Below are 26,859 nucleotides of genomic sequence, written 5' to 3' on the forward strand. Positions count from 1 at the left end.
TTTTACTATTCATTTATTTCTACCTCTTACATATTTATATTACTTTAATTGGAAGATGTAGTTTCTATTGTTTAAAAATCAGTAAAAAAAAAAAATTAACCTTTCAAAGCCTTGCATTTACTAGTGACCTGTAAACTTGTTCTCTTTTTAATGTTGATTTTCATAGTGTAGATTAAAATGTACTCCTAAAGATACAACATCTACTTGTTTGAATTTGCAAGATAAAATGATCCTACTATTCTATCAATGGCATAAAGCCCTGAACACTAGAAGTCTAAACTCAGTGAGGAGAGTAATGAAGTGCTGAACCACCCACGTGATTCACAACCTGACTACATCTGGTACCAGGTGAGGACATATGCTCTCCCACTGTTTGGTATCCAGTAAATACCCTCCCTCAGCTTTCTTCTCTTCTGTTTATTTCACCAAACTATAAAAGAATTCTAAGTGCAGCAAATAAAAAGGTGCAAAACAACAGAAGAATCTATAATTCATGTCCATTTCTTCATTTATTTGTACTTTCTTTATGGTGTGCTAAAATACTCCTCCTACTAGGAAAAATAAATGCCAATGATTATAAATCTGTTATACCAACAGACTGTGCATTTACAATAGTAGTAATGTCTCATAGTCAAACAGGTTTATTACTGGAAATATTAGATGAGAGTAGCAATAAAATACCACCACAGGATTGCTAATACCATTCTGACTGGTTTCATTAGAGAAAGACTCTTGAATCTTATCTCAAAGTGAGGATTTGGTTAATAATGAAGTAAGGAAAGTGAAGAATAGTGAACTCATATTCTGGGTACAGTAAATATCTCAACTTTTTTATATTAATGGTGCAGCAAAATAAATTTTAACATGCATTACCAATTGTCTTTGTAGCATATAGTTAATAGGTAAATAATGAGTTGCCATTTATATAAAATCACCTGAATGTTTGCTTTATTGCTTTTATTCTTTTCCCCAAGCTAGCACATATAAAGCATTTTCAGTGGATAGCATGCATGTCAAAAGGCATTTCCAGATACCTTTTGGTCACCTAAATCAGCAAGCTCAAGAAAATAACACAGGGTAGATATTGTGGTGGGGGCTTAGTCATATTGCTTATTTACTTGGGAATCTCTAATAAATCCTACAGATCACATTTCTTGTATACATTTACTTCTATGATACCTCCTATTTGGTGTAAAGTTTTCACTACATACATATTTAGAAACCCAAATATATTTTCATTTTCTTTGCACTACCATGCTGGGATTTAAAATTTTGCCTTTCTAGCCTTACATTCCTTCTGCTCCCTTTTTCAATGTAGTTTCAGCTGTGAGGTGAGAGAAGCATTTCAATTATTCATTAATGTATTCTTTAATAAATTCATTCAATAGAGTACCGAACACTTACTATTTGGCAGTTACATAGGTGTGATTGGGTTGGAAAAGTTTACAATGTTATTAATAAATAACTCTTAACTTTCCCTCCTGATGCTGGATGATTCTTATAAAAGCCAAATTTCAAATTTGCAATGAAATTTTTTCCTGGAACATGAGGGAACATTTTTGTTTTTTTAGAAAACAATAGCATTTCTATTTCTTAGTACATTTTATCATTTCCAAATACAGCCCTCTCTTTCCAAAAATTATTTTCAGTGTCCAAAGACCTGGAAGCAACCCAGCAGATCTCTGTTATCCTCACATAGACAAATATTGGTGCTATCAGATTAGGAGACCACCGCAAGATATCTGAAACCATGAGCAGCAAGCCTGTCAAGCCTTAATTTATTACAAACTTAAGAAGCCATTATGTTGGCCAGGCAGTCATGCTTAGAAAAGCAGACTGCTGTTCTACAGGGACATTAGGGTGTATAGCCATCAGGGACTGGCCAGATTTCACGAGCATGAGTGAGTTGATGTCATTCATAAGAGAATGAGCTTGTTGATCAGTTGGTACTGAGAAGTGTGTTCACTGGAACAGAGTCAGCTACATAATTTGAAAGGCCTAGTGTGTGATAAAAACGTGGAGCCTTTTATCCGAAAGGAGTGGGGGAGAAACACTCCTTTTCCTTTCTTCCTGACTCAGTCATGGTATTTTTATTTTGCTTTATAATGTCACACTCCTTTGGAGATAGTAAATGTGGACTCTTGCAGTAGACTGGGACTTTGTGTCTGGACCCTCCTCACCATCAGTACCCAGATCCCCTTTTAAGAGGCAGAGGTCGGCAATGATTGATGGAGCGGGGTTAGGGGAAAGGACAGCTGAGAACCCTCCAAAGATGCAGAGTAGTAAAAAGCAGTGAGAGCACACATGAGTCAAGGATCTAAGCTGCTAACTCAGGTGTCATGGCCCATTGGACTTCACTTACAAAACAAAAATTCAAGGATAAATTATCAAGAATTATAAGCTAAGGACCATAGAGCATTAAGCGTCAAGCGTTGGACCTCTTCTGACTGCAGAATCTCGTGTGACTGTACTGGTCACATGTTCCTGAAAATGGCTCTAAACTGGAGTGAGCTCTTTTCTGAATGGCTAGAAATAGAAGCAGAGAGCTATCACTTCAAGGAACACGCCAGGGTGTATCCATTCACTGGGGATAGGGTTAAAATCCAGTTCTCACAGTATTTGTTCCTAAAGCTATAGAGATCTGTCATTAATTATTTAATCAGTTGGAAACTGGTTCGGATAGTACTTTTTACTGCAGAAATAAAACAATCAGCCATTTCTGGAAAGTGTAGGAAATTTTTATTGTCAGTACAAAAGCTGTAGGAGAGCCCTTTGAGAATTGTCACATCTCCACCACTTTGCCAAATTCTTTGAAGTAAAGTTTCACTAGGGTAGGTTTTATTTTCAGTTTGAAGGTTGATTAACATGAAATTTGAAGCATCTGTCAGGACAGTGTATGCACGAGGCAGTTAGGACTCTGGACAACATAAGTGTACAATTGTGAAACAATAGCTAAAAATGTTAAAAGAAGGATATTGAAGACTTTCCAAAAACATGGTCTGTTTTTTCCCTGATCTAAGCAATAGACAAGCTGCAAGAACTTTGCCTCGTTGAATTGTCTTTTAGCTTAGATATCAATTGTTCCTCATACCAGCTACATTAATCTAGACAGGGCATGAAATGTTAGCAACGTCACAGGTACCCTCACAGTCCAAACAAAGTCCAATGCTCTTCTGTTTCTTTAATAACAACTTTGGCTAATAAGTATAAATTTGTTACACCTCAAGGGAATGGGATTTATTATTAACAATGCTGGCTCAAATGAGGACATTTTTTATTATCCCTTTGAATTTTCTAACTAATATACTCAGGAATGTATTTCATGAATTACCATTTAATCTACTAGGAAAGGTTCATCCCTTCAGACTGGGTAAAGAGACAAAATTCATTAAGGGCTTTGTGGTAACTTGCATGTTGAGTATCTCAGTGAAGAATTAATCTTGGCTCTGATTGGTATTTAAAAGCCTGATTTCCACATAGGGAATATAATCCATTAGCTGCATAAGAGATACATTCAACTTTATAGAATATGTGGATATACAGTATCTGAGAGTTGTTGACACAGTTACTGTTAAATCCCAAGAAATCTCTGTCTCCCTTTTGAGGAGCATGGGTTTTCCTGTATTTATCATCTATACCATGTATCATTATTGCTAAGGTTATGTAACATGCCTTTATATCGTTCTTTGTTTTTATTTGAATGTAGTTGACATACAGTACTATATTAGTTTCAGGAGTACAACACAGTGATTCAACATTTACATACATTATGAAGTGATAACATTAATAAAATAGTTACAATCTATCACCATATAAATGTTTACAATATTGAGTATATTCCTGATGCTGTACTTAACATCCCTGCATCTTATTTATTTTACAACTAGAAGTTTGTACCTTTTAATCCCTTCTCCTATTTCTCGCATCTCACCAACTCCTTTACCTCTTGCATTCACCAGATTATTCTCTATATATGAGTCTATTTATGTTTTTCTAATTTGTTTTTTTAGATTCCACATATAAGTGAAATCATATGGCATTTCTCTTTCTTTTTTGACTTACTTCACTTACATAGTATCCTCCAGATTCGTGTGATATAAATAGCAAGATTTCATTTTTAACAGTTCACTAATATCCATTGTATAAATACACCACAATTTCTTTATCCATCAGTGGACACTTAGGTTGTTTCCAAATCTTGGCCATTGTAAATAATACTGCAGTGAACACAGGGGACATCTATCTCTTCAAATTTGTGTTTTCATTTGCTGCAACTTTTTGTATTACCAACAGCTATGCATGAGGGTTCCCCATTGTCTGCATCTTTGCCAATACTTATTATTTCTTGTCCTTTTCAAAAAAATTATCTGAAAGTTGTAAAGTTATTTCTCACTGTGGTTTTTATTTTCATTTCCTGATGATTACTGAGGTTGAACGTCTTTATTTTTGTCAGTTGGCCAGCTGTATGTGTTTGGGAAAATGTCTATTCAGCTCCTCTAACCCATTTTTTAATTTGATTATTATTTGATATTGAGTTTATGAGTTCTTTACATATTTTGAATGTTAACCCTTTATTTTTTATATCATTTGCAAATATCTTCTCCCACTCAGTAGGTTGCCTTTTCATTTTCTTGATGGCTTCTTTGCTGTGCAAAAGCGTTTTAGTTTAATGCAGTTCTATTTATTTTTGTTTCTATTGCCTTTGCTTGATGAGACAGATCCCCCCCAAAATATTACTAACACCAATGTACATGTGCTTACTGCCCATGTTTCCTTCTAGAAGTTTTATGGCTTTTAGTCTTCCATTTAAATCTCTTATCCATTTTACTTTTGAATATGGTATAAGAAAGTGGTCGAGTTTCATTGTTTTGCATATAATGGCCCATTTTCCCAACACCATTTATTGAAGATACTTTTCCCATTGTATATCCTTCTTCCCTTGGTGAGGATTGACTGACTAGATAAATATGGGTTTATTTCTGGATCCTATAACATGGATCTACATATCTGTTTTTGGGCCAATACCATACTCTTTGACTAAATAACTAAATAACTAAATAAGCCCTAGTATAGTTTGAAGTCAAGGAATGAAGTATGTCCAGCTTTGTTCTTTCTCAAGATTACTTTGGCTATTTGGGTTTTTTTATGGTTTGATATAAATTTTAGGAATATTTGATCTAATTCTGTGAAAAATTCCATTGGTATTTCAATAGGGATTATATTATTCTGTAGATTGCTTTGGTTGGTTATGGACATTTTAACAATATTAATTCCTCCAATTCATGAATATGGTATAAATCTTTCCATTTATTTGTGTTGTCTTCAATTTCTTTCATCAATGTCTTTTAGATTTTAGTGTACAGTCTTGTAGATTTTCATTTCCTTCATTAAATTTATTGCTGGGTATTTTATTCTTTTTAATGCAACTGTAAATGGGATTGTTCTCTCAATTTCTCATTCTAACAGTTTTTTGATGTGTTTCTACATATAGTAAGTATCATGTTGTCTTCAAATAGTTACAATTCTGCTTCTTTCCAATTTGAATGCCTTCTGTGCATTTTCCTTGTCTGACTGCTGTGGATAAGAATTCCAATGCTCTGTTGAATAAAGGTGACAAGAGTGGGCAATCTTTGTGTTGATCTTAGAGGAAAAGCTTTTAGCTTGCCATACATGGCCTTTGTTAAGGTAGGTTCCTTCTATACCCAGTTTATTTAGAATTTCATAAATAGATATTGAATTTTAACAAATGCTTTTATTATCTATTGAGATGATCATATAATTTTTATCCTTTTTGTTAATGTGGTATATCACATTGATTTGCATATATTGAATCATCCTCACATGCATAGAATAAATCCCACTTGACCATGGTATATGATCCATTTAAACTACTGTTAAATTCTGTTTGTTAATATTCTGTTGAGGATTTTTTAATCTATTCATTAGGAATATTGGCCTGTGTGTGCGGGCGTGTGTGTGTGTGTGTGTGGTGTCTCTGGGTTTTCGTATAGGGGTAACGCGGGCTTGGTAAAATGAATTTGGAAGTGTTGATTCCTCTTCAATTTTTTGGACTAGTTTGAGAAAGACAGGTATTGTATATTCTTTAAATATTTGGTAAAATTAACCATCTGCTCCTGGATTCCTTTTCTTAGTAGTTTTTTATTAGGGATTCAATTTCATTAGTAATAATTGGTCTGTTCCGATTTTCCATTTCTTCTTGATTGAGTCTTGGAAGATTTTATGTTTCTAGGAACTTATCCATTTATTTTAGGTTATCCCATCTGTGGTATATAACTGTTCATTATAATCTCTTATGATCCTTTTTTTCTGTGGTATCTGTTGCAAATACTCTTGCATTTATGATTTTATTTATTTGGGCCATCTCTCTGTTTTTCTTGATGAGCCTAGCTGAAGGTTTATCAATTTTGTTTATCTTTACAAAGAACTAACCAAAGTTTCACTGATCTTTTCAAGTGCTTTTGGTGTCTATTTAATATATTTCCATTCTGATCTTTATAATTTCATTCCTTCTACTATCAGCATTTATTGTTCCTTGGCTTTTGGGTGTTGGCCATCCTAACTGGTGTGAGGTGATATCTCATTGTGGTTTTAATTTGCATTTCCCTGATGATTTTCTATGTGGAGCATGTTTTCATGTGCTTGTTGGCTATCTGAATTTCTTCTTTGGAGAAGTGTATGCTTATTTCTTAACCAGGTTCCTTGATTTTTGGTTTTGAGGCATGTGAGCTCTTTATATATTTTGGAAGTTAACCTCTTATCAGATATATCATTTATGAAAATATTCTCCCATACTGTAGGATGCCTTTTTGTTCTGCTGATGGTGTCCTTTGCTGTACAGAAGCTTTTTAGCATGATATAGTCCCATTTATTCATTTTTGCTTTTGTTTCCCTTGCCCAAAGAGATGCATTCAGGAAAAAGTTGCTCATGTTTATATTCAGGAGATTTTCGCCTATGTTTTCTTCTAAGAGTTTTATGGTTTTATTACTTACATTCAGGTTTTTGATCCATTTTGAGTTTGCTTTTGTGTATGGAGTTAGACAGCAATCCAGTTTTATTTTCTTACATATAGATGTCCAGTTTTCCCAACACCAGTTGTTGAAGAGGCTGTCATTTCTCCCTTGTATATCTATGGTTCCTTTATCATGTATTAATTGGCTGTATATGTGTGGGTTTATATCTGGACTCTATACTATTCCATTATCTATGGGTCTGTTCTTGTGCCAGTACCAAATTGTCTTGATTATTGTGGCTTTGTAGTAAAGCTTGAAATTGGGGAGCATAATCTGTACCCCCACCCCCACTTTATTCTTCCTTCTAAGGATTGCTTTGGCTATTTGGGGTCTTTTGTGGTTTCATATAAATTTTAGAACTATTTGTTCTAGTTGAAGAATACTGCTGGTATTTTCAGAGATTGCACCGGATTTGTATATTGCTTTAGGCAGAGTGGCCACTTTGACAGTATTAATTCTTCCTATCCATAAGCATGGGATATATTTCCATTCATTGGTGTCTTATTTAATTTCTCTCAAGGGTGTCTTGTAGTTTTCAGGGTATAGGTCTGTCACTTCCTTGGTTAGGTTTATTACTAGATATTTTATTCTTTTTGATGCAATTGTGAATGGAATTGTTTTCCTGATTTCTCTTTCTGCTAGTTCATCTTTAGTATATAGGAATGCCACAGATTACTGTGTATTAATTTTGAATCCTGCAACTTTGCTGATTCAGATATTAGTTCTAGTAGTTTTGGAGTGGATTCTTTACAGTTTTTATCTACAATATCATGTCTTCTGCAAACAGTGACAGTTTGACTTGTTCCTTCCTGATCTGGATGCCTTTTATTTCTTAGTGTTGTTGCATCCCTGGAATAAATCCCACTTGATCATGATGTATGACATTTTTTATATATTTTTTTATTTTGGTTTGCTAATATTTTGTTGAGTATTTTTACATCTATGTTCATCAGGGATATTGGTCTGTAATTCTCTTTTATTGTGGTGTCTTTGCCTGATTTTGGTATTAGAGTGATGCTTGACCTCATAGAATGAGTTTCAAAGTATTCCCTCCTTTTCTACTTTTTGGAAAACTTTATGAAGGATGGGTATTAGGTCTTTAAATGTGTGATAAAATCAGTGGTGAGGCTATCTGTTACAGGGATTTCGTTCTTAGGTAGTTTTTTGGTTACTAATTTAATTGGTCTATTCAGATTTTCCATTTCTTCCTGGATCAGTCTTGGAAGGTTGTGTTTTTCTACAAATTTGTCCATTTCTTCTAGGTTATCCAATTTGTTAGCATATCATTTTTCATAGTATTTGCTCATAATTCTTTGTACTTCTGTGGTGTCTGTAGTGATTTTTACTTTCTCATTTCTGATTCTGTTTATGTGTGTAGATTCTCTTTTTTTCTTGATAAGTCTGGGTAGGGGTTAATCTATTTTGTTTCTTTTCTCAAAGAACTAGCTCTTGATTTCATTAATTCTATTGTTTTATTCTCCTCAATTTTATTTATTTTTTCTCTGATCTTTAATACGTCCCTCCTTCTACTGACTTTAGTCCTCATTTGTTCTTCTTTTTCCAGTTTCATTAATTGTGAATTTAGACTATGCATTTGGGATTGTTCTTCTTTTGAGATAGGCCTGAATTTCTATATACTTTCCTTTTAGAACTGCCTTCACTGTTTCCCACAGAAGTTGGGGCGTTGAGCTGTTCTTTTCATTTGTCTCCTTATACTGCTTGGTATTTTTTAATTTGTTCATTGATCCATTGATTATTTAGGAGCATGTTGTTAAGCCTACATGTGTTTTGGGGATTTTTTATTTTCTTTGCATACTTTATTTATAGTTTCATATATTTGTGGTCTGAGAAGCTACTTGGCACAATTTCAATCTTCCTAAACTTACTGAGGCCCTTTTTGTGGCCTAATATGTCATCTACTATGGAAAATGTTCCATGTGCACTTGAGAAGAATGTGTATCCTGCTGTTTTTGGGTGGAATGTACTATAGATGTCTGTTAGGTCCATCTGCTCTAGTGTGTTGTTCAGTGCTTCTGTCTCCTTACTTATTTTCTGTCTGGTTGATCTCTCTCCTTTGGAGTGAGTGGTGTGTTGAAGTCTCCTAAAATGAATGTATTGCATTCTATTTGCCCCTTTAATTCTGGGAGTATTTGTTGTACATATTTGAGTGCTCCTATGTTGGATGCATAGATACTAGTTATATCCTCTTGTTGGAGTGACCCCTTTATCATTATATACTGTCCTTCTTTGTCTCTTGTGACTTTCTTTGTTTTGAAGTCTATTTTGTCTGATACAAGTACTGCAACTCCAGCTTTTTTCTCCCTATTGTTTGCATAAAATATTTTTTTCCATCCCTTCACTTTTAGTCTGTGTGTCTTTGGGTTTGAAATGAGTCTCTTGTAGGCAGCATATAGATGGGTCTTGCTTTTTTATCCATTCTGTAACTGTGTCTTTTGATTGGCGCATACAGCCCATTTACATTTAGGGTGATTATTGATAGATATGTACTTATTGCCATTGCAGGCTTTGAATCATGATTACCAAAGGTTCAAGGGCAGCTTCTTTACTATCTAACAGTCTAACTTAACTCGCTTATTATGCTATTATAAACACCATCTAAAGACTCTTTTTTTCTCCCTTCTTTTTCCTCCTCTTCCACTCTTTTTATGTTAGGTGGCATATTCTGTACTCTTTGTGTATCCCTTGACTGACTTTGTGGGTAACTGATTTAATTTTGCATTTGTTTGGTATTTAGTTGGTCTACTTCCATTGCTGTGGCTTTTATTTTCTCTGGTGACAGCTATTTAACCTTAGGCACACTTCCATCTAGAGCAGTCCCTTTAACATACACTGTAGAGATGGTTTGTGGGAGGTAAATTCCCTCAACTTTTACTTATCTGGAAATTGTTTAATCCCTCCTTCAAATTTAAATGATAATCTTACTGGGTTGAGTATTCTTGGTTCAAGGCCCATCTGTTTCATTGCATTGAAAGTATCATTCCTCTCCTTTCTGATCTGTAAGGTGTCTGCTGAGAAGTCTGTTGACAGCCTGATGGTTTTTCCTTTGTAAATGATCTTTTTTCTCTCTCTGGCTGCTTTTAATACTCTGTCCTTGTCCTTGATCTTTGCCATTTTAATTATTATATGTCTTGGTGTTGTCCTCCTTGGGTCCCTTGAGTTGGGAGATCTCTGCACTTTCATGGCCTAAGAGACTATTTCCTTCACCAGACTGGGAAGTTTTCAGCAATTATTTCTTCAAAGACACTTTCTATCCCCTTTTCTCTCTCTTTTTTCTTCTCATATCCCTTTAATGTAAATGTTGTTCCATTTGGATTGGTCACACATTTCTCTTAATATTCTTTTATTCCTAGAGATCCTTATTTCTCTGTATCTCAGCTTTTTTGTATTCCTGTTCTCTAGTTTCTATTCCATTTACCATCTCCTCTACCTCATCTAATCTGCTTTTAAATCCCTACATTGAATGTTTTATTCCAGCTACTATATTCTTTAATCTATCTCCCTCTTGAATTCATCCTTTAGCTCTTGAATAATTTTCTGTTTCTCCATTAGCATGCCTATGACTATTTTTAATTCTCTTTCAGGAAGATTAGTGATTTCAGTTTCACTGAGCCCTCTTTCTGGTGTTTGAAGGATTTTGGGTTGAACAAGGTTCTGCCTTTTCATAATTCTGATGAATAATGAGAAATATTAGGTTTCTGTAGGTAACATCCTCTAGCACCCAGAAGCTCAGCTCTTCAGAGCTTCCCATCACCTGGAGTGATGGCAGTGGTCACAGGTAAGTGGTGCCAGTGCATACCCTAAGGAGAGAGCTTTTTCCTGCTTCCTGGCCACAGTGCCTGCCTCCCCTGTCAGGGCCTGTGGGCCGTGTGCAGGGAGAAGCCTCTGCATTCAGTCCCTAAGCTGCTGTAGGCAGGGCTGTCCTGGAGCAATGGGGTGGGTAGCAGGTTTGTGCACAGGTTCTGGCCACAAGGAAGGAGCAGCAGTATGCTTATCACAGTAGGGGGCCTCAGGGCTGCCTTTTCAGCCAGAGTGATGGAGCACCTGAAGCTCCTGAAAGTTTCCAACCTGCTGAGCTCAGTGTGCTGGGACAATTTTGTCCACCTGTTCCTCCTCCTGAGCAGCAAGCTTTGTGTAATCCTTGCCCCTTTAGCAGCCCTCTCACTGTTGGGAAGTCTTTCAAAGTGCCCACCTTTCTTTTGTCCCTGAGAAGCTAGTTGTGGTAACCTGTTCTCCACAAGCGGCTGGAATCTCAAGTCTCTCCCCATCTTCCACCTGACTTTGCTTTCCAATCCCTATAATCTCCAGAAGACCATGAAATTTGGGTTAGTGCTCCAGGAGTAGATGTCCAGTCTGGGTATTTAGCAGTCCTGGGCTTCCACCCCCTCCCTGCTCTGTTTCTCTTCCTCCTGCCAGTGAGCTGGCATGGAGTGGCTAGAGTCCCACCAGGTTACAGCTTTGTTTCTGTACCCTTTTCTGCGAGATGTTCTCTTTTCCCAGATGAAGGCTGGCTGGTGCAAATCTTATTTCTGGTCACTCATTTAGTATTAGTTGTATTTACTGTATTTTCATATTATATGTGATTTTGGGAGGAGATTTCTGCCTCACTTCTAACATGGGCACCTTCTCCACCACTCTTATGTTTCTGCTGTTGTTTTTTTGAAGGTTTTAGTTATATTGATTCTTTCTGTTTTTCTTCTGGTCTTTATTATTTCCTTATTTCTGTTAACTTAGGCTTGACTTTTCTTTCTCTAATTTCTTGCATAAAGTTTCATTGTTTGAGATCTAATTTCTTAATATGAAATCAATGCTGTAAACTTTCAGACCTGGTTTTTTGCTGCATCCATATGATTTGATATATTAAATTTCCATATTCATTTGTGAGATAAATTTTCACTTTGCTTTTTGATTTCTTCTTATGCCCCATTGGCTGTTCAGTGTTTGGTTTCATGTATGTGTAGATTTTTTCAGCTTTCCTCTTGTTGGTATGAAGCTTCTAGTTTCATACCATTGTAGTCAGGAAAGATAGCTGGTATGACATCAAATTTGCTGATATGCGTTTTCTCACATGTCATTTGGTCTATCCCAGAAATGTTCTGAGTGCCTCCAGAAGAATGTGGAATCTGTTTTTGTATATACATGTATTATATGTATTTTAAGTCCATTGTCCTAATGTATGGTTCAGTTCCAATGTTTCTCTGTTGCTTTGCTAAACAGTTGATCTCTACATTGCTGACAGTGGGGTATTGAAGACTTCTGCTATTATTTTATTGTTGTTTATTTCTCTCTTCAGATCTGATAGTATTTAATATATTTCAATGCTCTGATGTTTGGTGCATACATATTCATTAATGATATTTTTTTATCTTATTATTGTTTTTGGCTCAAAGTCTATGATGTCTGATGTAAGTAGGGCTATGCACACTTTCTTTCGGTTTCCACTTGCACAGAATATCATCCTCCTTCCTTTCACTTTGAGCCTAGGCATGTCTTTAGTGCTGAAATGAGCTTTCTAGAGGCAGGGTCTTGTTTGTTTTTATAAATGTATGTAGCTACTTTATGCCCTTTGGCGAATTCAATTTTTGCTTATAGTGATTATTGATATTGGAGGACTTACCACTGCCATGTCATCATTTGCCTTCTGGGTGTTTTCTACCTCCTTGGTTTCTTTTTCCCTCCAACTACAAGTTTTTGAGTTCCTACTGATTTTCTTGAGAATTATAATTAGTATCTTCATTTAAAACAATCCTATTCAAATTAATTCTAACAATGCCTTAGTATATGAAATGTTGCTCCAGTATACCTCTCATGTCTTACCTCTGCTTTGTAATATTACTGCCATGTGTATTATAGCTTTATAGCCATGCAACACAGCTTTATAAGTATTGCTCTATGCAGTTGTCTTTCAAAACAGATAGGAGAAAAGTGTTACAAACAAAAATGTTACATTGTCTTTCATAATATGTGGTGACCTTCACCTTTCCCTGTGGATTTAAGTTACTGTCCAGTATCCTTTTATTTCAGCCTGAGGAATTTCCTTTAGTATGTTTATACGTCAGGTGTGCTAGTAATAGTTTATTTGAAATGTCTTAATTTCTACTGTGCTGAAAGGAAAGTTTAGCTGGAATATATAGTTTTTGATAGCCTTTTTCTCTCAACTTTTTAGAGATGTTATCTTCTTTCTTTGGCTTTTGATGAGAAGACGATGTTAATTTGATTAAGGATCACTTGTATGTGATAAATCTTTTTTTACTTGGTGCTTTCAAAGTTTTAACTTTGTTTAGACTTATTATTTTGACCAATACCTAAGTGTAAATCTGAATTTTTTTATCTAATGAAAATTAAGCTCTTCAATACTGAGATTAATATTTTTCATGAAATTGGGAGATTTTATGCTGTTATTTCTTCCAACACATGTCTCTGCCTCTTTCTCTTCTTTTGAGACTTCCTTTATGCATTGTTTGGAATACCAGATGGTATTCTAATCTTTGAAACTCAGTTAATATTTTTTTTCTTTCTGCTTCTCAGTCTGGATAATCTTATTGATTTGTCTTCAGTTTTATTTTACCAGTCCAAATCAACTTTAATCTCTCTATTGCATTTTTTATTTCAATTGTATTTTTTTATAAATCACAATTTCATCATTGATATTCTCTATTTGATGAGACATTATTGTCATATTTTCCTTTATTTGTTAAATCCAAAATCAGATCCCCCTCATGAATATTGGCTACATGTGGGGCGAGGGCACTATTTGCATGCATGTATGCTCATTTTTCTGGTGAAAACTTAGGTTGGTGTTAGATCCCTACTCCCAATCTGTGTTATTGCTGATTTTTGTCTGCTTAAATTGTTACTGCTTAGTTATTTAGCATGCTTTTGAAGTAATTTTATATTCCCTGCAGTGTGTGACTCTGGGATTCTCTGCTGGCTTTATTCGTTTGTCTGTATTTCAATCAGAAACATTGAGCTATGAGAGAAAGCATGCCTGCAATCTTCAGGCAATTTATAAGGAAGCCTGAGCTTTCACCTTCTGATTCAGAGATTGAGGGTCATGCAAAGATAAATGACTGGTGCCATCTTTTCACAGGTCTGTTCTAGCATGTTCACCAAGTTGCCATTGTACACATATCTTTTAATTCCCAAGGAATGCTTTGATTACTTTTCAAAGTTCCCTGTGGTCATTTAATTCTTCAGAATTTCAAATCCCTCATGTTTATCCCATCTAAAATCCAAACTTTGTGTAGCTGAGACATGGCCCATAGTTTGCTATTATTTAGGTAATACTCCAGTGGGAGACCGTCCTCCCTCTTCTGAGTCAAATCAAATAGATACCACATCCTAAGAATATATATTTTTGGGAAACTTCAGATAAAACATTGACTGGATGCTGCTCTTAACGGGAATCCAAAAGTGTTTAGGACCTGCTGTTTTGTTTCTTTGGTGCTGTTGCTGGCTTTTGGCTACTGTGTCACTGAGCTGGAGAAAGCAAGCAACTGCTCCCAGCAAAACACTGCACATCCCGCTGTCTTGCCAGGGTTCAGTAGTTCCTTTATGTGGCTTTCTAAAAAACTGCCAAAGTGCTGAAATGATTGACTTTAGTTGTGTTGCCTACATTTTTATTGTTAAAAGGGGAGCAATTTCACTGAGATGCTCACTGCACCACACCACAAGTTTATCTCCATGAAGAGTCGTCCTCTAGGCAGAACAGTGACCACCAAAGGACGCTGCTTTCTAAGGGGAGCCAGGCAACCACATAGAATGGGGACAGGGTTTAAAGGGCCTTGAGAATTGATTGACGTGGCAAGATGAAACGTGTTCCATATGTATAGTCTGTCAAAGGATGAAATGAACATGATATATTCCCAGGAATCCTCTCTTGATATTGATCCAGAGTCTTCCTTTGAACTCAGAGGCTACATGAGTCCCACTCATGACCCATGCAGCCCTGCCTCCCCAGAGAGAAGGGAAAAAGGAAAATTATATGGAAAATACCTTGGAAATTTGTCATCTATCCTAACATAAGTTGGTGGTGAAATTCAGTTAGAAAACTTAGACCAGAACTAGTTTTAGATAAATTAATTTTATGTGTGTGTGTTTGCAAACCAAGGTTTTAGGGGAAAATATCCAAAGAGTAATTGTTTGGGCAAGATATGGAAATGAGTCATTTGCCACTAAAAAGAGAAGTTAGAGATATAATTTGTTGGAACTTTTTTCTTTAATTTGCCTCCCTAAAGTGTTCATATATAGGGAGCCTTTGAAAATGCTTGATATCATGGTCATGCCAAGAAACACTTGTCCTCAGGACTCTTATAAGGCCATGTTTTACATTCTGCACTTAAATTTGAACCCTGCATAATCAAAAACTGTTGAGCTAGCTGAGGAAAGTTGAAGATTTAGAAAGAAATGATTAAAGGAGCTTGAGAATTGATTTATGTGGCAAGATGAAAAGTGCTCAATGTGTATAGTTCTGTCAAAGGATGAAATGAACACGATAACTGCTTTCAAACACTAATCTGAGGCATAAACAAGGAGGAAGGGCTTAAAATGCCAGATAGTATCATGAAACTTGATGGAAACAAATTGAGATCTTTACCAGTGGATGAATGTCAGAATTTCCTCATTACAATCTTCAGTGAAGCTCTCCTGAAATTCACAGCTATTGAGTCTATGAAGCAAAAGTGTGAGCTCAACATCTAGTTCCTTGACAATGTGGAAATATGGAAAATTCATCAGTACATTAGGCATACATTAGTTGTTAGTATTCTTACTTGCTGAGCCTTTGGATTATTTCTTTCATTTAATGAGCTTATACATTTCATGTAATAAACAAAAATATAGCTGGAATGATGTATGTACTCCCGGAGAAGTATTTCTTGGAAAACATAATGGGATTTGCAAAACTCCCCAAAAGGATGAGTTAAACCATCATAATGTATGACAGAGGAGGAAAAGAAAGTACTTGAAAATCCAGGCTCTAAGAAAAATTCTTACAAATATCTAGAAATGTTACCATTTAACATACAATAGCTGAATTTAGCAGGCTATATGCAGGAAGTACTTATTCCACACAGCATACATAAGACATGTGCTACTGTGGACAGTGTGCAAAGTCCTTGGTATATAACAGCTATCACAAGAGAGTCTTGGTCCTCAAGTTTATTTCATAGTGAGGGAGCAAATAGTAAATTTGTAATGACATGAATAAGTGAAGAGGGCTATAAGAGCACATTGGAAAGACACCTAACAACACTTATAAAAGTTCATGAAGATTTTAAGAGGAGCCACAGAAGATTTGAGGGTAACATAGGGATTGGGAAAGGGTTTTCAGAATGGTGATCGTAGTGCTTCCAAAAGTCCAAATGCAAAAGAGATTGTGGAGTGCACCTGAGGAACCTGGAAATTCAACGTCAGTGTTCAATAATGTAGGGCAGAGGGACAGAAACAAATGACAGGTTAGCAAAGCATGTATCAAGTAGGGAATGGTAACTGTAAATTTGACTTATTCTGTGGACAGATGATGAAACATTGAACAGCATGAATTCATATTTAAAAATATGCTGAATTTGGATTTATCATTCTTATGTTTGTAATACTTTTCCTGAAAACATATTTTTAGGTAATACTTGAGGATTTTCATGCAGTGAACTGTGGACTTAACTTTATTATGTGCATATATATATGTATATATATACAGATATTTTCAATAAATATTTGAGATAATCTATCCCATACATTTATGGTTACTATAAACTAGTTTAAATATAAAATACCTAACATAGATGAGATACAAAAATGAAAAAGCATAAAGTTATATTTCTGAAGTTGGTGTCAGCTACACAGGTGTTAGATATAACTTCCTGAGTACTATTAAAGACATTATTTCTCCCGTACTTAATCTCATTTCTCTCCTTATCTACTAATCTAATATCTAATTGATGTGTTTATGATTCCCAGTGTATTTTATGTATCCCTAAAGAGCACATGGTTATGTATGTTTTTGTAAACCTTATCATCATATTGTCTGCTTCCTTCTGCTATGTCTTCAGTATTGACATTCATCTATGTTACTTCCTATCCCAGTAGTTTATTCCTTTCCACTATTGTAGTATGACATTGTATTACTATTTACTACCACAAGTGCATATGGATATTTAATTTCCTAGGTCATATAAATTTAAAAAAAGCTGACAAGTTTTTGGAAATGTTGAATCATTTTATACTTTCAGGACTATATATATGTTCTAGTTGCTCCACTTCTGTTTTTAGCTATGCTAAAATTATGACTTATAATATAGAACATCTTTTCTTGGACACTTATTCAGCTTAATTTTTGAAGCATCTGATGTTTGGCCCACTTTTTTAATGTTATTGAGATTGCTGATTCAGGGTCCTTTCCTAGTTCCATGCACTGAGGACTGTTTTTTAAGGCATGGTTTGTGGCCTGACATATGATCTCTCTGGACAATGTTCTGTATCTACTCCTCAGGAACATGTTAGACCAAATGGACTTAACAGATAAAGTCTCCTTATTGATTTTCTGTCTGGATCATCTACCCATTGTTAAGAGTTGGGTTTTTAAGGTCCTCTCCTGGTATTCCATTTCTGAGTTTTTCTCACCTTAGGTCTGTTAATCTTCACTTTAGATGTTTTAATTGTTCCTATTTTTGGTTCATAAGTATTTACAAATTGTTACATCCTTTTATTGGGTATTACAAAATGATAAATGAGTCAATCCATCTTTGTCTCATTACAATATTTTTTTAAAAGTATTGTCTGATACTTGTGTCAGCTTTATTTTGGCATCCATTTCATGGATATCTTTTTCCACATCCTCACTTTGAGTTTGTGTACCTACTTCTAAGAAAGCGTCCTGTAGACAGCATGTGGAATGAATGGATCGAAAACATTGGAGTACCTGAATATATTAAGCAAAAACTAACAAGCTAAGCAGATTAATAATTTGGGACTTTAATATCCCACTTTCAGCCTTTCAGCACCAGAAAGATCAACAAGACAGAGAATCGATAAGGAGACTGGATTTGTGCAACACTGGAAGTTGAAATGGCATAAAGTAAGCTTTCAGGGAGCAGGGTAACATATACATAACAGTATATCTGACTGCAACAGAATACACATTCTTCTTAAGTGTGTACATGGAACATTTTCTAGGAGAGTATAGTTTAGGTTACAAACAAGTTAACAAATTCAGTAAGACTAAATCATGCCAAGTACCTTATCAAACCACAATGGTATGAAACTAGAAATCAATAATGAGGCAAACTGGAAAATTCATGAATAGAAGTTACAACAAATAAACGTTTCTTGAGACAAACAAAAATGGAAAACAACATACCTAAACTTGTGGGATGCAGAGAAACCAGTTTTAAGAAGAAAGTTCATAGTACTAAATGTCTACATTATTTGTTTTCCATAAGGCACTAGAAAAAGAACAACAAACTGAGCCCAAAGTTAGCAAAAGGAAGGAAAAAGATTTGAGTAGAAATAAATGATAAAGAGAACAGGAAACAATAGAAAAGATATTATTGATGACTCTTCAGCTAGACTACCAAGAAATACTCAAATCAACAAAATTATAAATGAGTAAGGAGACTGAAACCACAAAACTATGAGTAACTATCACCACAAAACTGGACAACCTAGAAGAAATGGAAAAAAATCTCAGAAACATAGCCTACCAAGATTAAATCAGAAAGAAATAGAAAATCTGAATAGACCAGGAAGGTTACTGGATCAGTAATCTCCCTTCAAAGAAAATACCATAACCAGATAGCTTCATTAGTGAATTTTACCAAACTTTTAAATAATGAACACCAGTCCTTCCCAAACTCTTCCAAAAAAATTGAAGAGGAGTTAATACTTCCAAACTAATTTTACAAAGCCAACATTATCTTAATAATAAATAAAGCCAGAAAAAGAAACTACTGGAAAATACATCAAGTGCCAATAACCTTGATGAACATAGATGCAAAAATTTTCAACAAAGTACTAGCAAACCAAATTCAGCTGCACATTAAAACAATTATTCGCCATGATCAAAGAGAATTTATTTAGGGCATGCAAGGACAACTCAACATCCACAAGTCAACCAATATGTTGTATCAAAAGAGAATGAAATAAAAATTCTATGAGCACCTCAATAGACACACAAATGTATCTGAAAAAATTCAGCATATTTTCATGATACAAACACCTAACAAACTAGGCATAAAAGGCACACATATAAACAAAGCCAATATTTAAAATGTGAAAGCTTTTCCTCTAAAGCCAGGAACAAGACATGACAAAGTTGTCCAATCTTGTCATTTTTATTCAAAATAGCATTTAAAATCTGAGCCAGAGCAATTAAGGGAAAGAAATAAAAGTCCTTCAAATTTGAAAGACAGAAATAAAGCTATCACGATTTGCAGATGGCATGATATTATTCAAGTTCTAGAAACAAATTCAGTAAAGCTACAGGTCATAAAATCAATGTACCAAAACCTTTACATTTCTATAATCTCATAATGATGTATCAGAAAAAAATATTAAGAAATCAATCCTGTTTTATAATCTCAAAAAGAATAAAATACCTGGGAATAAATCTAAAACCAAAAAGGTGAAAGAACTGTACAAAGAAAGCTCTATAACATCGATGAAAAAGAAGACACAAATAAATAGAAAGGTATTCTATTTTCATGATTTGGAAGAAATAATATGATTAAAATGCCCATACAATCCAAAGCAATCTACAGATTCAATGCAATCCCTAAAATTCCAATGGCATTTTTCATAGTAATCCTAAAATTTGTATTGAACCACAGAAGACCCTGAATAATCAAAGCAATCTTGAGGAAGAACAAATCTGGTACAGTATTGGCATAAATCCAGATGTAGATCAATGCAAGAGAGTAGAGAGCCCAGAAATAAACCTGTACATATATGACCAATTAATTTGTGATACAGGAGCCATGAGTTATGATGGGGAAAGCACAGCCTCTTCAGTAAATGGTGCAGGTAACAGACAGCCACATATAAAACAAATGGAACCACTATCTTACACCATGTACAAAAATTAAATCAAAATGCATCCATTTGAACACATGGACATAAGACATGCAACATTAATACTCCTAGAAGAAACATAGGTCTTGGTGATAATTTTTTTTAATTTGACACCATAACCAAATGCAACAAAAGCAAAAATATACAATGGAAGTACAAACTTAAAAGCCTCATCACAGCAAAGGAAACCAACAAAATAAAAATACAACCTACAGAATGGGAGAAAGTATTTGCAAACCGTATACCTAATAAGGGGTTAATATGCAAAATATATACAGAAGTCATACAGTGCTATAGCAGAAAAACAAGCAATGGATTAAAAAATGGGGAGAGGATCCGAGTAGACATTTTCCAAAGAAGATAACAGATGGTTAACGAGAACACAAAAGATGTTCAAAGATCACTAACCATCAGGGAATTGCAAATCAAAACCACAATGCAGTATCACCTCACATCTGTTAGAATGGCTATTATCATAAAGGCAAGAAATATCAAGTGCTTACAAGAAAGAAAAAGTAACAAATGTACACTGTTGGTTGGGAATTAAATTGGTGCAGCCACTGTAAAAAGCAGTATTGAGGTTCCTCAAAAAAGTAAAACCAGCACCCCTCTGATCCAGGAAACCTACTTCCTGGTATTCAACTAAAGAAATGAACACACCATTGAAAAGCTACGTGCACCTCCATGTTCACTGCAGCATTATTTACAAGAGTCAAGAACTGGAAACAGTCTGATTGTCCATAGATAGATAAACTGATTTTTTTAAGTGTGTGTTTTATTTAGTTAAATACATTGTAGGACAAAATTCATACATTATTTTATATAAGACTAAACACATTGTTATATAATCAACTTCATTCTTGAATTCCTACTTAAAGTGGCATTCACATATTAGGAGTCAAATTTGATTATTAAAAATGTGCAAAAATTAATATGAATTTATAAATTTTTACTCAATATCATGTAAGGAATAACAGAGACTTATTGAGATTCAGTTGATTATCTGTAGGCCAGTAATGTTATACTTTGGGCTCTGATGAAAATTGGGATCAAAAGCTAGATATGGCTTAATGTTCTTTTTAAAGAGGATGGACATTGTGCTCTTAATAGCATGACAACTTGTCCTCCAATATCTTCTGAGTAACTCCTAACATAACTGTAGCCCTTTAGTATGTAGCTCAGCTTTGCCTCTTAACTATCATCCCACATTTCTCCCCACATTCTGTTTTATACTTTAGCTACACAGAAAGCTCCAGACATCTGCTCTTTCTTTTCTTCCCAATGACTTGTTATTCAAACTCATTTAAAATAATACTTCATCCCCAAAAAGACCAAATACCCCTTTGGTGTACCAAATACCTACTCAAATTTTATCTTCAACCATGTCCTTTTTAAATAGCCTATTTACTTGTCTGTGCCCCCCTGAAGACTGAAGGTCTTCAAAAAAGGAATTTTATCTTGCTCACCATGGTATCCCTAAAGCCTTTCATTATTTACTAGTGGATGAGAATTCTAGCCATTTGAAGAATGAAGGCATAACCAAGACACCACCATTCATTAAAGGATGTTTAATTTAAAAGTCCCAATGAAATACAGAATGCTGTGTGAGCTGCTGCACCTAAGTACTGGAGAGATTCTATACAGCCCTATTTGTTTTTGGGTTGAAGTGATATTGTGCATGTGACCAATATGTTAACATCTATGTAAAAATTGTTAACAAAAGGACTATAGAGGTTGATAATGTTAGTATGAACCCATATCATAGGAATGTGCACCAGTTTCACTAAGTTAAATGTCCATCTCTATTTCTGTTTTAATCATTAAATATATTTTTCTAGTGCCTTGAACAGTCTTTCCAATCTTGAACTTATCAAAGAAAGATGGGTTTACTTTGGTCCAGGTGGAGTGGCCTCACCAAGATAATGACAGGTCATTCTTGACTTTGCTCCCCCTCATAAGAACAGCTAATAACTACTCAGGAACAAGGCACCACTGAGAGAAACCCAGAAAATGGGGGTAAGATTGAAGTAGCCCCTGCACCACAGAGACCAAGACAGACTGCTGCACAAGGATAAGGGAAGGGGCTATCGCAATATTTGTTCACTTTTCTATGATTAGCACCTGTGGAGATTTACCACCTAATTTGGTTAGTTCAGTTTGGTTCTTTCTCAGCCTCATTATAATTTCCCTTCTGATACAGAATGTGCTGCAAAAAGGTTCTCTCGGGCTGACAGTGCTAGACCTTACTGTCCAAGGAAGGGAACTTTGGATAAGCTGTTCTATATACTCAACCTACTCTGTGCCATGTGCTTCCCTAGTGATCTGAATCTGCTGTAGTTATTACTCTTTACTTGGTCCAAATGTCCCTGTATTCACCAGTCATTCTATCTTGTGGTTTGGAAATGACTGTTTCCTAGTTAATTGAAGATAATTTCTTCTCTTTATTCTTTCTGTTATTTGGATTGAAAAAGACAATGCCAGATGCAAGGCTTTATTCTATTTTTCTTTACCATCTTCTGTCAGTTTATTCAGGTATGTATGTGTTTCAGTTTGATGTATTGTTGTCTTGGATTTTTTTTATGACTTTACTTTGAGCTCTGATATCAACTGTGGTAACTTATGGATGGAAATGTTGCTGCCAGATGAGTTGAGTTTATTAATTATGACTATAACATATTAATTTATGTACTCAGTTTTCCATGTGTGACAGATATATTATGGATCTTCTCATTTTGATGTTTGATGTGTTATTTTTCATTGAATAATAAATGGTGTGTAATTAAATGTTATTGCCTATGATTGTTTAATTTATTTCTTCTGAGCAAGTGAGAAAAAGTATAAAATGGAAACTCATTAGAAAAATAGTGCATACTTGTGAAACTCATTAATTTCAGTCTACTATGTCTTTTTCTTTCTTAATAGCTTTGATTTTAAAGGAACAGCCTAAAAATCACTGTTAACATCTTGCAGTTTTATATAGATTTCATTTCTCACACTTTGTTTCATCACATTCATATGTGTTTTTTTATAATATCCTTTTTGGGGAAAAAACAGTACATTTTTTGCATCCATTTAGGAAAATAATTTAATACGATATCTAGGTTGAAAATGTTACTGCTGTATCCCTAAATATGAACATTTTTTGTACTACTTCAGCCAAGGACACCATCAACAGTGAGTTCCGGTGAATTCCAGTTGCAGCAATAGCAGTGAGCTTTCGGAAGCAATGCCTAATTTGCATTTTAATAGCAATGAGCTTTTTAAAAATATTTTTTCATTGTGGTCAGAACCAAAACCATGAGATCTACCCTTTTTGCAAATTTTTAATTACATAGTACAGTATTTTTAACTATAAGGACAGTGTTGTACAGAAGATCTCTAGAGTGGATTCATCTTGCATAACTGAAACTCTGTGCCCATCCAACAGCACTCTTCATTTCCCCGTCCCCCACAGCCTCTGGAAACCACCATTCTATTCATTTATTTCTATGGGTATTACTATTACAAATACTATTACAGATACATGTAAGGGGTATCTTATGGTATTTGCCTTTCTGTAACTGTCTTATTTCACTTATATAATGTCTCAAGATTCATTTGGGTTTGCGGCATACAACAAGATTTACTTCTTTTCATGGCTGAATAATATTCCATTGTGTGTATATGCCACCTTTATTAATATTTTTGGTTACCATCTTTTCTTTCCTCTCTTGTTTTCTCCTTTTTTCTTCCTTCCTTTCCTCCCTTCCCTCTCTCCTTTATTTCTTCCTCTCTTTCTCCTTTCTCCTGTTTCTTCCTTCTTCCCTTCCTGTCATTCTTTCTTTCATCCCTCCTCCCCTATTTCCTGCCTGCTTCCCTTTCTCCCTCCTTCTTCCTCCTGTCTTTCCTTCTGAGAACACTTTGGAGCTACCCTCTAAGCAGATTGTGAGTATACATTATTGTTTGCTATAGTCACATTGCTGTACATTAGACCTCCAGAAGTTATTCATCTTGTAGACCTGTTGTTTTCATGCACTGCCTATCGTGGATAATGCTTCAATGAACATGGACGTGCAGATCTCTCTAAGATACAGATTTCACGTTCCTTAGATCTGCACCCACAAGTGGGATTTCTGGATCACAAGGTAGTTATATTTTCAATTTTCAGAGGAGCCTCTATACTCTTTTCCACAATTGTATCAATTCACATTCTCACCAACATGCATAAGGTTTCCCTTCTCTCCACATCCTGGACCAAACTTGTTATATTTTGACTTTTTGAAGAGAAGCATCCTAACAGGTGTGAGATGATATCTCATTATGGTTTTGATTTGCATTTCCCTGATGATTTTGATATTGAGCACCTTTTCATGCACCTGTTGGCCATTTGTCTCTCTGTCCTTGCAGAAATGTCTATTCAAGTCTTTTACCCATTTTTTAATGGACTTATTTGGTTTTTGCTATTGAGTTGTAAGGGTTCCATATATCTTTTGGATATTAACCTCTTATCAGATAGGTGGTTGGCAAATATTCTCTCCTATTCTGTAGGTGGCCTTTTCACTCAGTTGATTGTTTTCTTTGTTATGCAGAAACTCTTTTGTTTGATGTAATCCAACTTATCTATTTTTTTGGTGTTGCCTGTGCTTTTGGTGTCATATCCAAAATAAATCATTGCCCAGATCAATGTCAGGGAGCTTTCTCCCTGTATTTTCTACCAGGAGTTTGACAATTTTAGGTCTTATACTTATGTATATAAATTATGTTGAGTTGATTTTTGTGTATTGTATAAAGTCTAATATCATTCTTTTCATTTGTATATCCAGTTTCTGAACCTATAGAATAAAAGGATATATCAAGGTGGAGAAAATAATGGGAGAAGAAAACCCTGGGACATGCAAAACATTTGTATTAGATTATGTATTTAACTAACGTGCTATGTTTAATAAACATTAAAATTATTATCTTTGCATTTCTGGTCTCATGAAATTGAATATGATATACACATTCATATTTGATAGTTTGTATCCTAAATACCTCTGTTTCTCTTTTAGACTCATTTCAAGTTCTTTTTTAGCTATTAGCCATTCCTCCAGATCTTGCTGAAGTACTTCATTCTTGGGAAATTCCTTCCATAACTTAGTTATTAGCCCTTCTCTTTAAACATCCTGCAGTATATTGATTTTTTGCCACTATGTTTGGTTTTCTCAACTAGATTGCAAGACCTTGTATTGACAGGTCAATAAATTATGTATCTTTATATTTTCTACCAGGTCCCTCATAGAGTAAACACTGTAATAGCATTAATCACAATAGCTAGCTTTTATTAAATTCTTATTACATGCCAGGGGGTAGTAAAAAATTTTTGGTTGATCATTATAAATGAATAATGTGAAAGGGCACTTACTTTCTGAATTGGACAATAAAAATTAAACACTGGGGTAACTTCCAGGAGTTGCTAGTTAGATTACTATGGATATGGTATACATGTTTATACAAAATAACAGACAGACTAGGCTAATGGAAAACAAACCATTCTCAGCCCAGTGCTGCTTTCCTGCTGAGTTGGTGGCTTCCATTGTTCTGCATCCTCTACATATTCATATTCACTGGCCATATGTCATCTTTCCAGACCCTGGATGAAGAAAGTTAAACTCCATACAGAACAGAGAATCTATTATCTTATTCAACTAGGCTGGTTGGTATTCCTTTGTTTGAACTTTACCATGTACTGTTCATGTCTGGTCTCTTAGCTGTATGCTAGTAATTGAGGAGGCTCCTTCATCTTCTGGTAGAGCTATATTAACAACATGCACTAGAGAAATCTGTACATAATCTTTTGCTCACAAGAGACTGTGACAAGCCTGTGTTCAGATGTGCACATATGTGCAAACAGTATATACAGCAGTGCTCATGTACCCAGAGGCAAAGGTGAACCCTGTGTAAGTATCACAGGGAGGTTCTTGGAGGTTAAACATAGGCTGACACCCCACTGGGTGTGAAGTCAGGCCTGCCAGAGCCAAGGTAGGGTTGCCACTAGACAGACGCTGTAAATGAATGAACAGAAGCTGCTTGATTCTGCATGGCGGGTCTTGTCTCACTGAAGTAATCTTACATCAGTCAGATCAACAGAGTAAGAGGGTATTAGGTATTTTTTCCATTAATTAATCTAAACTGTATTTTATTGTGCACAAATGCAGTTTCCCTAGTACGCAATACTGTGTTTTGAGTATGTGAGACTAAACTACTTTCTTCCCATACTCAAATGGCACTCAAATCCAACTATTTAATAGGGTTCAGACCAGTTCCAGAAGCATGCTGTCAAAAGCAAATTACACAAAATATTCTATAGAAAACATCATTCCCATTATTATAACATCGTGTTAATATAGATAAGGGTCTCATTCATTGTGCTATTACATATCTAATTATAAGCCAGAATTCTACATTATTCATTTATTTGCCTTGCTTTTAAATAAAAGTCATAATATTTGTATAAAAAGGATTAAATTACAAATTAATTTATTTAGCACTTAGACACAGCTATAGGAATTAGAGAAAAAAGATAAACATAATGCATGTACTCAAGAATTTTATAATATAATGAATGAGGCAGATATGTAAGCCTAACACAACATAGTGATAAACATTTTTTTAGTCATTGATTTGACTTGTGTATTGAGGTAAAACATAGGAAAAATGAAATGCTATATAGGATATCAAACATGAAATATTTCAGTTTTCTAGTATTAGGCATTTTTACTACCT

At 34.9% G+C, this 26,859-nt stretch overlaps 1 long non-coding RNA gene across 1 annotated transcript in view; it reads left to right on the forward strand.

Annotated features, from left to right (window-relative positions):
* The first annotated feature begins 209 nt into the window (after positions 1 to 209).
* LOC140846242 (uncharacterized) overlaps positions 210 to 26,859 on the forward strand; it is a 48,584-nt gene continuing 21,934 nt past the window's right edge. The window contains exon 1 of the long non-coding RNA XR_012125229.1: positions 210 to 348. This is a non-coding gene — a long non-coding RNA (uncharacterized lncRNA). The remainder of the gene's footprint in view (positions 349 to 26,859) is intronic.

The sequence above is a fragment of the Manis javanica genome, chromosome 14 (assembly GCF_040802235.1).
Source record: "Manis javanica isolate MJ-LG chromosome 14, MJ_LKY, whole genome shotgun sequence".
In the NCBI taxonomy this organism is placed as follows: Eukaryota; Metazoa; Chordata; class Mammalia; order Pholidota; family Manidae; genus Manis; species Manis javanica.